Genomic DNA, 13,247 nt, shown 5'->3' on the forward strand with positions numbered 1-13,247 from the left:
TCTTACTCTTGATTTAGGCTCAGGTCATGGTCTCACAGTTCATGAGTTCAAACCCCACATGGGCCTCTGTGCTGGCAGTGCAGAGCCTGTTTGGGATTCTCTCTCTCTCTCTCTCTCTCTCTCAAAATAAATAAGTAAACTTAAAAAAGTAAGATCACATACTTTGCTATATTTAACCCAATTTTAGCAGGATATTTTAAAACTATCATCATTCATAGAAAATTATGAAAATTTATAACTTTCACTCTGCTGCAGAGTGGATGGTATTGATGCATATTCTCTTTATTCCAATTAAGAGCCAAAAGGACAGGCATAGTCTGCAATTCCACCTGGAAGAAAATCCCAAATAGACCTTCATTTTTTCTTGTCATTCTTTTACAGTGTTGTAATGTTTAGAACAGAGGGAAAATAATGAAGAAAAGTTGAGTCGGAAAACACTAGAAAAACAAATCAGGTGAGCCCGTGGGGATAGGGCTGACAGTGGGACATCTGAGGAACCTGTGGGGCCGCGGAAAGATGAGAGGAGTCCGGAGTGGACAGCAGGGAATGGGCGGGGCCACAGGGAGTGGGCGGGGCACCAGGACATCTATCATACTTCTCTGAAAGGAGAGCATCATGGGACTGAGATCCGAGAGACATGGAGACACGGTTTCTAGGAGTTGTAAACTGGGAAAGTCACTTTCATCCTGCAAGCCTTGGTCTCAGTATCTAGAAAATAAAAGAATTAAACTAGATAACATCTAAGATATGTGCAAGCACTAACTTTGATTCCTTAAATCTCCCACTTTCTGTTCATGTCTATCAATATTCAGTCCATTTCTGCTCACCTTGGATAGGCTTCTATCCTACCCCAAAGGTAATCAATTCCGGCTGCTTCTCAATCAGCAAGTGAAAATGAACAATGTGGGGCAGCAGTTAACCCTTGTCTTCTCCCAACCAGGATAGAAAGTCTGAGTGCTGGGATTCTGTGGGAAAACAGAAAACTTGGGAAACACACCCTCCCAAAGGTGGTTTCAAAAGTCAGACGTTGCCATGTGACTTTCTCGTTATTTAAAAGAAAAGAAACAAGTGCTCGTTTCACGGCACGTGTGCTAAAATGGAACCATATTGAGATGAGCATGGAGCCGGCACAAGGATGGCGTGCAAATTCATGAACTGTTCCAGATTTTTAAAAATAAAAGACTCGGGGCGCCTGGGTGGCTCAGTCTGTTGAGCAACCAACTTCGGCTCAGGTCATGATCTTGCAGTTCGCGGGTTCCAGCCGGCGTCTGGCTCCATGCTGACAGCTCAAAGCCTGGAACCTGCTTCAGATTCTGTGTCTCCCTCTCTCTCTGCCCCTACCCTGTTTGTCCTTTGTCTCTCAATAATAAATAAATGTAAAAAAAATTTTTTTAATAAAAAATAAGATAAAAGACTGAACTCATAGATACAGAGAACCTATCAGTGGTAGAGGATGTGAGATGGGCAAAATGGGCAAAGGGGCTCAAAAGGTACAAACTTCCATTGATGAAAAATAAATCTTGGGGATGTAGTGTGCAACATGGTGACCATAGTTAACAATACTGTGTTACACATTTGATAGTCTCTAAAAGACAAGATCTGAAAAGGTCCCATCCCAAGAAAAAAAATTGTAACCATGGTGATGGATGTTAACTAGATTTGTTGTGGGGATCATCTTGCAACGATATACAAACATCGAATCATTATGTCATACACCTGACACTAATATGATGTTATATGTCAATTATATCTCAATAAAAAATAAATACAACAAAATAAAGGATATGAGCATGATAGCAGTAGAATAGCAGATAACCGGCTGTGTTGTGTGTGTGTGTGTTAACTATAAATTACAAACTTGAATCTTGTATTAGACTAGTGTGGGACAACTTTCTGATCTTTAATTTGCCCAGTCCAGTTAGACTGCCCTCCTAACCAGGGTACGGTACTAAGCCTTTGCCATTCAAAGTCACGGAGCCCATGGAGAATTTGGCAACATGGTGTGCACACATCATCTGTTTCAACCACCATCTGATGAGTCTTCACATACTTCAGGATCTAAAGAGTTAAAAACTCCCAGACTTTCTAGCAATTTAGGATGATGTGTTTCGTTTCCACCAATCAGATGCACTCCCTCAAGACACAAATTAAGACCAAGTAACCCAGGGGCACCTGGGTGACTCAGTAGGTTGAGCATCCAACTCTTGATTTCAGCTCAGGTCATTATCTCACAGTTTATGAGATCAAATCCCAAGTCAGGCTCTGTGCTGATAGTATGGACCCTGTATGGGATTCTCTTGCTCTCACTCTCACTCTCTGCCCCTCCCCCACTCATGCTCTTTCCCAAAAATAAATAGGCATTAAAAAGAAACCCTAAGTGGTATACCACCAGTCTTTTCTAGGACATACCATTTATTTATTCTTTTTTTAAATGTTTAGTTACTTTTGAGAGTGGGGAGAGGGGAAGAAAGAGGGAGACACAGAATCCGAAGCAGGCCCCAGGTTCTGAGCTATCAGCACACAGACCAATTCAGGGCTTGAAGCCACAAACTATGAGATCATAACCTGAGCTAAAGTCAGATGCTCAACTGACTGAGTTACCCGGGGGGCCCTGGACACATCTTTTAAAGAAATGTATTTTTTATTGAGCTGCTCTGCTCAGCAGCACTTCATCTACAATGGATTTCCTGACCACCACCACCGCCTGCACCAGGACAAGTGACCACACTGTCCCCTTGTCCCCTTTGTGCCTTGTGTATAACTCCATCACAACATCTGTAACCCCGTAGTGCCCCTTTTTCTCTCTCTCAAGTACACTGTGACCTCTCTGGCAGAAGAAACTCTCTTTGTTCCCTTGGTGCCTAGAAATCCTGAAAAGATTGAATTAATTTATTAGTCATTAATTTACAGTCATCCTTTTGGGGCCAGCTCAGTCTTTGCCTCCACTATGAGGCTTTATGTAACTCTTCTTGTCTCTCCCTTCTCTATCCTAACCTTCCTTTCAAAGGACAATCTTACAATGCACCTGACTCACATTTCATGTCCTTGTGTCTATCTCCCAAGTCAGATGCTGACCTCATTGATGGCAGACAACATGACTAATTTGTCTTCTAATATCTCACAAGACTTGCCACAATGAATGGGTGACACTCAAAAAAAGTATCTGGAGGAGTGCCTGGGTGGCTCAGTCAATTAAGTGTCTGACTTCAGCTCAGGTCATGATCTCATAGTTCATGAGTTCAAGCCCTGAATCAGGCGCTCTGCACTGACAGTACAGAGCCAGCTTCGGATCCTCTGACTCCCTCTCTCTCTCTCTGCCCCTCCACTGCTCTCTCTCCTGGCCTCTCTCAAAAATAAACAAACATTTAATTATCTGGAGAACTACAGGGTAAATAACCTATTGGAAGAAACTGAACACACCAATCACAGCACAGAAATACTCCAAAGACAAACACAGAACATGTAAAGTACTGTCCTTAGTCCTGTGGGATCACATACTTCACCCAGGGCCTACCATTCAACTATTCTTTTGTGACTGACTTTTCACGTTTCCCAGCTCCTGTGTCCTATCCTTGCTTTCAGTGATCCCAAGAAGGGGGAAGCCCCCAGCTGTGCACAGAGATGTTCTTTACCCGAAGTAGATAGGTGCTTCTGCTTCAGTGATGACCCCTTGATAGAGAAAGTCTGAGTCTCCTTTGGTATATGTATTTCTTCCAGTTGACTTACTTAAGAGATGAAAAGAAGTGAAGAACTTCCCAGCAGGAACAAATATATGTCAGTACCCTTACTTACCCACCTTCCAAGAAGAAACTCCAGGCTATGCTTCACAGAATGCTTGAGGACATTATTCTTTCTATTAGAAAGAAAGAAAAAAGAAAGAAAGAAAGAGAGGGGGGGAGGGAAAAGGGTGGGAAGAAAGAAGGAAGGAAGAAAAGTAGAAGAAAAGGAAGGAAGATAAAGGGAAGGAGGGAGAAAGGAAGGGAAAGAAAGAGAGAGAGAAGAAAAAAGTGAGGGAGGGAGGAAAGAAGGAGGAAGGAGAGGAAAGAGAGAGAGGAAGGAAGGAAAGAAGGAATGAGGAAAGGAAGGAAGGGGAAGAAAAAGAAAGAAAGAGAGAGAGAGAGAGAGAGAGAGAGAAAGAAAGAAAAAAGAAAAGAAAAAAATGGGTAGAGGAAGGGAGAAATGGAGCCTAGCTATCAAGGTACTTTCCCTATAACCTCTCTTTAGAGAAAGCATGAAGTATGCTTTACTCATAATGTAATGTAATGAGTTAGTTCTGCTCCAGCTGCAATGATCCTTCAAGTCTTAGTAAGACCTATCAGTAATTCCTCCCTTCACTCATTCTATGGCTATTTATTGAACATCTGCTATGTGTGGCAACCTGCAACATAGTGGGAAAGCAACAGTGAGTGAGCAGAGAAAATCTTTGCCCTCATGAAGTTGATAATCTAATGGGAGAGACAGACAGTAAACAAATAAAAATGATCATGACAGACTGCAGTTATTATGAAGGCAGTAACCATGGTAATGCAATAGGAAGTAACTGGGGAATATCTACTTTAGGTAAGACTGACCTTGTACACAAAGCACTCAATTTCCCCCATTGTTAACATTACTATAGTACATTTGTCATAACTCTATAACCAACACTTACACCTTATTACTAACTAAAGCTCATGCTTTATTTGGATTGCCTTATTTTTTTTACTTAATGTCCTTTTTTCTGTTCAAAGATTCCATCAAAGATACCATACTGCATTCAGCCATCATGTCTCTGTAGGTCCTTCTTGGCTGTGAGTTTCTTAGACTTCCTTATTTTTTATAACCTTGGCAGTTTGAGAAGTCCTGGTCAGGTATTTTGTAGAATGTCCTTCAAACTGAATTTGATGCTTAGACAAGGAGTTATGGGTTTTTTGAAAGAAAGACACAGAGATAAAGTGCCATTCTCATCACATCATATCAAGGGTACGTGCTATCAACATGACTTCTCAATTGATGTTGACTTCCATCACATGCCAGGGGTGGTATTTGTCAGGTTTCTCCAGTATTACTCTCCATTCTCCCTTTCCAAATCGTATTCTTTGGAAGTCACCACAATCAGCCCACATGTAAAGAATAGGGAGTCGTAGCAATAGCACTGCTAGGGATTTACCCAAGGGATAGAAAAGTGCTGATGCACTGGGGCACATGTACCCCAATGTTCATAGAAGCACTTTCAACAATAGCTAAATCATGGAAAGAGCCTAAATGTCCATCAACAGATGAATGGATCAAGAAGATGTGGTATATATACACAAAGGAATACTACACGGCAATGAGAAAGAATGAAATCTGGCCATTTGTAGCAACATGGATGGAACTCGAGGGTATCATGCTAAGCGAAATAAGTCAGGAAAAGAAGGACAGATACCATATGTTTTCACTCATAAGTGGAACAGGAGAAACTTAGCAGAGGACTATGGGGGAGGGAAGGGGAAAAACAGTTGGGGAGAGGGAGTCATGCTCAACTGTGCAGGAGTATCTATATAAATTATTTGGAATCATACTGTATGGGAGATATATATTTTACATATTTATACCATTTTACATATTACATATTTATATCAGCATATAATCAGGAATAGGTTATAATTCATTGCTGTCTTTTTTAGACTATAAATATTTTTATTTACTACAGATAAGAAGAGAAGAAAGATGAGAGAAATTAAAGAATGGAGCAGTGGGGAAAGATAGGAAGCAAGCCAAGAGAAGAAATGAATAATCATCACAAGTCTTCCTTTTCTTGGCTCCAATTTTAAACATACATCCACTGTGTAAAGACACTGAGAAGATACTTGCAAAAAATAAAAATAAACATACATCCGATTCAGAGAAGAGACGTGGGTCAAAATCTAGATCAAGAATTCAGGCAGTGAGTACCTCCCAACTCTCTTCTAGTTTCATCCCATACTCAACATCAGATATTATAGGAGATCTTGGAACCTAAAGATGGAAAAGACATGTTCTAAGTAGCTCACAGTTTAGACGGGGTAACAAACATACTAACAAACCACCACGATCTGATGCAGCAAAGGCTGACAGTGATAGATGTGCTGTGAGGGACATGGGGGATGACAGCCTGCGGTAAAGGACCAAGCCTTCCCATGTGTGGCACTGGAGTATGTGAGAGGGTGAGCTAGAATTTCCTAGGATAAGAATTGGAGAGGAACACCAGAGAGAGAGCAAGACTGACATTTGGACTGCCATGAGCAGCTAATAGAATTGTTTATTTTACTATTGAGAAAGAAAGCATATCTATTTTTCCAAGGTATCAAGAATCTGAGGAATAAATTAATCAAGATACTACAGCTTTGTAAGACATGAGAAAGAGAAAAAAGAAAAGAAAATTGTGCATTCTTAAACATGAGTTGTGCCAATACATGAAACAAGAAAATATCTCTAAACTATCGACCCCAGTATTTGGGAACTGGTATCCATTATTTAGATGTGTGCTGAGTCTTTCTTTCCCATTATTATCTGAGTTCTCTTTGCTAGAGATAATTTAACACAAATTCAACTTTATTCTTGAGTGTGATGTTTATGCCTTAGGGTCACACAGTGTCACTTGAGAATTATCCTATCATGCCCACATGCATATCCCTAAAGGTCCTAACTTCACTTATTAAGGCCCAGGGTATTGAATCTGGGGAGCAGATAATTACCCAGCTGAAGTCCTGGTCTCCTGACAAATCTCTTGCTCCAAGTGTCAACATTCAGAACTCCAACTTCCATTTCTGGTTCTTGTCCAGGTTTTGAAACCAATTATTTCTTTTGTTCCCTTACTTTTCTTCAATACTCATGGGCTTTGATTATTCCGTTTACCAGCTTCCTTCATTAAGATGGGTAAAAACAGACAATGCTGTACTTCCAGATGACTTACCTTTTGAATGTCAGAGTCCTTCCTGTATACAGACTTTTTTTCATATATAAAGCTATTCTAAGAATATTATTGTGTTTATCCTTTTAATAGAATCCCTACCAAGCTGACATTATAATATACAACTTTGTGATTGAGAAATAGAGCATCAAGACAGTTAAGGCATTTGCCCTGGTCACCCAGCTAGTAAGAGAGAGAGAAGCAAAACTTGAACTTAAATAGTCTGATACAGTACAGCTCACTTCAATTTAAATGTTCTGATTAAGTCCAGTTCACACTTGAATGCACACAAAAAGTTCTCAGAATGATCTGTCTGGATTGAGTGCATGGCTCTAAACAGGAAACTCCATGATCTACTTCATCATCGGCTTTATGAAAACTTGGCTCCCACATTGTAATTGGTTCATTTCCTCTCACCAAATCTGTACCTAGTGCAGAATATCAGCCAAGGGAGACAGTTAAACAAATCAACCTAATGACTGTAAGCAAATGCTGGCATTATGCCTTCTGTGAAAAATTACTTTCCAGTTGCAAAGTTTTGTATGAGTCATTTTGCGACCAATGATTGGTGATATATTGAGGGCCCTTAAAGACCATCTAACATGACCTTCTAATTTTTGGGGGGGAAAAAAAAAGTAGGACGGACATTCGTAAGGTTATCAGGCCAGTAGTGGAAAATACCAGACCTAGAATCCAAGCCAACCTGGTTCTTAGCCAAGTACTCTTTCTGGCTGACCACATGGAATTAAAGAACACAGTAATTTCCTGGGGCACTGGAGAGGCTCAGTTGGTCAAGTGTCTGGTTTCGGCTCAGGTCATGATCTCCCAGTTCTGAGTTCTTTGTGAGTTCAAGCCCACATCAGGCTCTCTGCTGTCAGATCCAAGGCAAGCCTGCTTTGGATCCTCTGTTCCCCCTCTGTCTCTGCACCTCCACCCTCATGCGCGCTCGCTCTCTCTCTCTCTCTCTCTCTCTCTCTCTCAAAAACAAATAAACATAAAAAAAAAAAAAGAATACAGCAGTTTCCCACAGCCTGCCCTCTAGAACATGCTATCATGGTTATCGATCTTCATGTTCTAGCTAGGAATTTAACCTCAGAAACAAAAATGTTTTTCATTTCTTTTTTTCTTTTAGAGAGAGAGAGCGCATGTGCATGAGTGGGGGAGAGGGGGAGAGAGGGGGAGAGAGAGAGAGAGAGAGAGAGAGAGAGAGAGAGAGAGAGAATCTTAAGCAGCCTCCACACTCAGCCCCTGAAGCAGGGCTCAATCCCACAACCCTGGGATCAGGATCTGAGCCAAAATCAAGAGTCAGATACTCAGCTGACTGAGGCACCCACGTGCTCCTAATATTTTTCAATTGTATAGTGAATTTCCATTTACAGAATGTCTTCACATGTACTTGATCCTCAAGATCAAAATGTTCCTAGTTTGTCATTATATTACCTTCATTTGGCAAATGAAGGGTTCACCAGAGTTTGAATGACTTGCCCCTGGTCTTTGTGATGCCAAGTAAGCTGCTCTCCTGAATTTTTATGCTTCCCTCTCAGTAAACTAATAATAGGACTATCAGGGAAGACTGCATATCCAAACAAGTAAGTTGACTTGCCCAGCAACCTAAGTGCACGCTTAAATTTAAATGTGACATTATTGTCATGATAAAAGTCATCCATACTTATTACAGTGTTTAAAAGGCGAAAGATTTATGCGATCTGAAGAGAAACCAGAGTATGCTTATTACAGTGTTTAAATGGATAAAAATAAAATGTTCTTTAAAGATCACCTTTATTCCCAGCACTAAAAAACAACTGTTATCAGCATCTTGTTAAATTTCCATTTGACAGCATATCTTTAACATACTTCTAATTACATATTATCTTTTTTCACTAAAAATCATATTCACTTCCTATGTCATTACAAACCTTTTGTAGACAGAGTTTTTGATAAGATTTTTGATAAGATTCTAACATGTTCCTTTTTTTTTTAAGGGACTGTTTGTCTCCTTTTTCCTTTGTTAATTTATTTTGTTTCTTAAATTCCAACTATAAGTGAAATCACATGGTATTTGTCTTTCTCTGATTTATACTTAGCATTATACCCTCTAGATCCATTCATGTTGTTGCAAATGGCAAGATTTCATTCTTCTTTATGGCTGAGTAATATTGCATTGTCTATATGCCACATCTTCATTCATCCATCTGTTGAAGCACACTTGGGCTGCTTCCATAACTGGCAATTTTAAATAATGCTGCACTAAACATAGGGTGCAGATATCTTTTTGAATTAGTCTTTTCATATTTGCACCCAGTAGTGGAATTACTAGATCATATGCTAATTCTATTTTTAATTTTTTGAGGAACCTCCATGCTGTTGTCCATAGTGGCTGCTCCAGTTTTCATTCCCACCAACACACACAAGAGTTCCTTTTTCTCCACATCCTGGCCTATCCTTCTTTCTTGTATTTTTTATTTTAACCATCTGACAAGTATGAGGTGATATCTCATTCTGGTTTGATTTGCATTTCCCTGATGATGAATGATGTTGAGCATCTTTTTCATGTGTCTTTTGGCTATCTGTATGTCTTCTTTGGGGAAATGTCTGTTCATGTTTTCTGCCCATTTTTAAGTGTGTGTGTGTGTGTGTGTGTGTGTGTGTGTGTGTGTGTGTGTGTTGAGTTGTATAAGGTCTTTATATTTTGGATACTAATCTCTTCTGGGATATGTCATACTCTACATACAGTATTTGTTTTCATTTTTGACATTCAAAAAGTTCCTTTCCTATTTTTCCAGGGCTTGGTAAAACTAGTTACTCTGTTACCTTTCTTGGGTTCTGCCTCTTTCTGCCCAAATCCCAAAGACCAAAAAATTACAGTAGGAGTATCCAGTGTGAAGGTGTTGGGCTTAATTGCAAATAAAAGGACTTTTAGTTTAATTTTCTAAAGATTGCTTTATGTATATACCTTGTGTATTCAGTTCACAAAAATTGTAAATGAATCATTGAATCCCAATGGTAAACCCATTATTCACGTGGAAAACTCAGAAATAGGTGGCCAACAATGAAATGAGCCTAAAGGCATTAGAGTATCTATGAGCCAATGGAATTCAGTGTCCAATGTTGAAACAACTTGTGAGGAACAACTGGAGGAAAAATTCTGGGGCTTCTTCTGAGTCATCATTGTGATGAGAATTCTCATTGTTCTGATGAGAATTCCAACCATGTTTTGTTATTGTAGCCAAAACAAGTAGGGAGCAAAAGCAGGGAGAGAGGGAGGAGAAGAAAGGGAAAGAGGAAGAGGGATCACAAGGCAAATAAAAAGAGTTCTTCTTGTTCCAGAAGGTCAGGAAAATTACCTACTTTTTTTTCAATAGCTAACACAATAGTTGCTACAGAAAGAGAAGAAAAATCAATGAGGAGTGAGGATGGGGAGGATGGAGGAGGAGGAGATGAAGAAATAGAAAGGAAGTAGAAGAAGTAGGTGTTCCTGGAGATTAGGGTTAGGGACAAATTGTGTGTGTGTGTGTGTGTGTGTGTGTGTGTGTGTGTGTTTAATATCTAACACATAATTGCTACACAAAAATGTTAAGTCACAAAGGATCCTGACTAGCTTCTCAATTATTCAACTAATAATCCAAATAATCACTCAACACCAAGTTGGCTCCTCTGCCATGCTACTTTATGGCAGTGACCCTCAATGTGCAGGTCCCAGGACCAGAAGCATCCCCATCACTTGCAAACCCATTACAAAAGCAAATTCTCAGGCCCCACCCCAGATCTACTTAATCAGAAGTAGGAGAAGGTGGGGGTCCAGCAATCTGAGTTTAAACAAGCCTTCCATGTGACTCTAATACATAATAAAGCTTAAGATCCACTACTCTAGAAAAGAGTCTGGTTGGGAAGGGATCAACATTTCACAGTGGTCCCCAAATCCTTACCATCTATTCCCCACCCTTGTTCTCTTCCAGACACTAGAGTTGGCAGGGTTACTATCAACACTAGCCTCAATAATTTCTCTGGTTATTGCATTCAATGTGTTGGAAATTCTTTTACCACAACCACCCCCCTTTTTATGTTGTGATTTCAATGTCAGTTCCATTTTCAAAGCCTTTGATATGATATTCAGATATGTTCCACAATGTTCTACCCAATGACCAGTCTGGCACTTGGAAAGTGGTTTATCTCTTAGTTTCACTCTCAAAGTCTTCAGTATGCTGTTTGGAATCCTTTCCACCCATTTCTGACTCAGGGGTGAGCCCAGGAATTCACAAACAACTTTACTGAGTCACTTTCTGGAGCTCCTCCCTCTGCAAAATCTCCCTGGTACTTTCAGGTCCCTGCGTTCTCCTGTTTGGTCAGAAGGCTGAGGCTTTATTTACCTACTCTGAAGGGAGGTTCCCTGGACTACACCCAGGTCTGAGTCCAAATAGCAGGAAGACGGGAGAGAAAAAACCCACCTTCTAGAGACAAGCTCACCCCACCTTCTAGAGACAAGTTCTTTGATTGGAGAGAAAGGTAAACTCCCCCTGAGTTTTAGATGCCTGTGGGTCCCACTGCTGCCATGGTCATCAGCAGGAGATCCCTTTCTCAGTCTGAACTAGGTGGTTCTTCACAGAACCTTTTCTATCCATGCCAATGTGCCCACTTCTGGGTTTCAGGCTGCCCTGAGTCCTGGCCAGAGGGTGCGGGAGAAGGAACAAAAAGAGGTGAACCAACCACCAGTTCAATTGTACTTTTAATTCTGATCTTCTTTCCCAAGCTACGTGTTACTCTTTGCTTTTCAGAGTCCTCAATTGGCTGTTCCTTGTTTTCTGTCCACGTTTTATGGCTGCATTCAGTGGGAGGGAGTCGATAGAGTATGCTTACTCCATTTTACCCAGAACCAGAACCAATGAGGTATTCCTTTTTTATAGAACTAAAAGTTATCTCTCTATAACTTCTTCTTCTTGCTGGTTTTTGTTTTACATCTGGGATCTCACAAAATAAAGTTTTTCTTTCTTTCCTTCCTTCCTTCCTTTTCTTTCTTTCTTTCTTTCTTTCTGTTTTCCTGAAAATTCCTGTATCTTCAAGTTTTCTGTTCTCAAAGCTAAAATAAAAAGGGTAGAGGTTTCATAAGCTTATCATTCTTAGTTTATGGTAAATAAACTCAAACCACAGATTGACTTAGTAGATACAACTTGTGGAGTATCCAAGTTCAGTTGCTTTTTTTAAATCTCCATTTGAAGATAAAAAGTAGACCATGTACCAAGTTTCTTCTCTCTCATGATATATCAGGATTGGCAGGATGCTTACATTTGGAGGTAATCTTAGTCGCTCCCCCCAAAACACATCTTATTTTGGCTTAGAGATGAACCCCATGGCCATCTATTGTGGCCTCAGTCTTCACCTAAGTTCTGCAATATCTATTTGTTCTCTGGTTCCCATCTCCTTGAGAAAATACAGCATTCATTCTTCATGGCTTTTGGAAATTTTATACTCACCTTACCTTTTCTCTCTCCTGGCAACTTTATGGCTATGGCTCTAGGAAGTCGAATTCTTAACTCTGATTTGTCCAATTTGCCTAAAATATAGTTACTAACCAATCATTTTTAGGTTGTTCTAATCCCTACTGCAATGTGATACGTTCATCTCTGTCTCTTCTACAGCATCTATACCTAGTCTTTCAAGATTTTCCCATTGTCTCTTATGCTCTCATTGACTAATTCTATTTTCCTGGAAGCTCCTTTTAAAATCTCTTGTCTCACCAAGAGCAGTCCTCATTCTGTTTTAAAATTCTGCTCCTTTAGGGGGACAGTTCCTATAGGTTCCTTTTTATTGTTGCCCCTTCTCAGGTCAATTGCAAAGTTAAATACTAATACATCTTCTAGCACAACGAGAACATTCAAAACAAATCCTTTGAGTGAACAAAAATCAGTTGTGAGTCCCACGAACGAGCAAGGCTTTCCAGCCTAAAGTACTTCTTTTCATATCACATATCTTTGATGTCTCATCATTTATGTGCCCAAGAAGATTGATTTAAGTTAACAAATAGCTATTACTAACTACATATGTAGAAATTTTTTTAAATAAATTCACCAACTGGTGCAGCCACTCTGGAAAACAGTGTGGAGTTTCCTCAGAAAATTAAAAATTACCCTACAATCCAGCAATTGCACTACTAGGAATTTGTCCACAGGATACAAAAATGCTGATTTGAAGGGGCACATGCACCCCAATGTTTATAGCAGTGTTATCAACAATAGCCAAAGTATGGAAAGAGCCCAAATGTCCATCAAATGATGAATGGATTATGCAGATGTGGTGTGTGTGTGTATACATATGTGTGTATATACATACATACAATGGA

General features: G+C 39.9%; 2 protein-coding genes and 1 non-coding gene across 3 annotated transcripts in view; 1 reads left to right on the plus strand and 2 right to left on the minus strand.

Moving 5' to 3' along the window:
• Positions 1–13,247, minus strand: part of LOC115306084 (olfactory receptor 10V1-like) — a 61,084-nt gene that overhangs the window by 32,250 nt on the left and 15,587 nt on the right. The gene's annotated exons all lie outside the window — the stretch shown is intronic.
• LOC115306083 (olfactory receptor 10V1-like) overlaps positions 1–13,247 on the minus strand; it is a 50,337-nt gene that overhangs the window by 21,437 nt on the left and 15,653 nt on the right. The gene's annotated exons all lie outside the window — the stretch shown is intronic.
• LOC115272858 lies at positions 1,069–1,170 on the plus strand. Its single transcript, XR_003900508.1, has one exon. It is a non-coding gene; the product is annotated as a U6 spliceosomal RNA (small nuclear RNA).

This window comes from Suricata suricatta, chromosome 11 (assembly GCF_006229205.1).
Source record: "Suricata suricatta isolate VVHF042 chromosome 11, meerkat_22Aug2017_6uvM2_HiC, whole genome shotgun sequence".
Lineage (NCBI taxonomy): Eukaryota > Metazoa > Chordata > Mammalia > Carnivora > Herpestidae > Suricata > Suricata suricatta.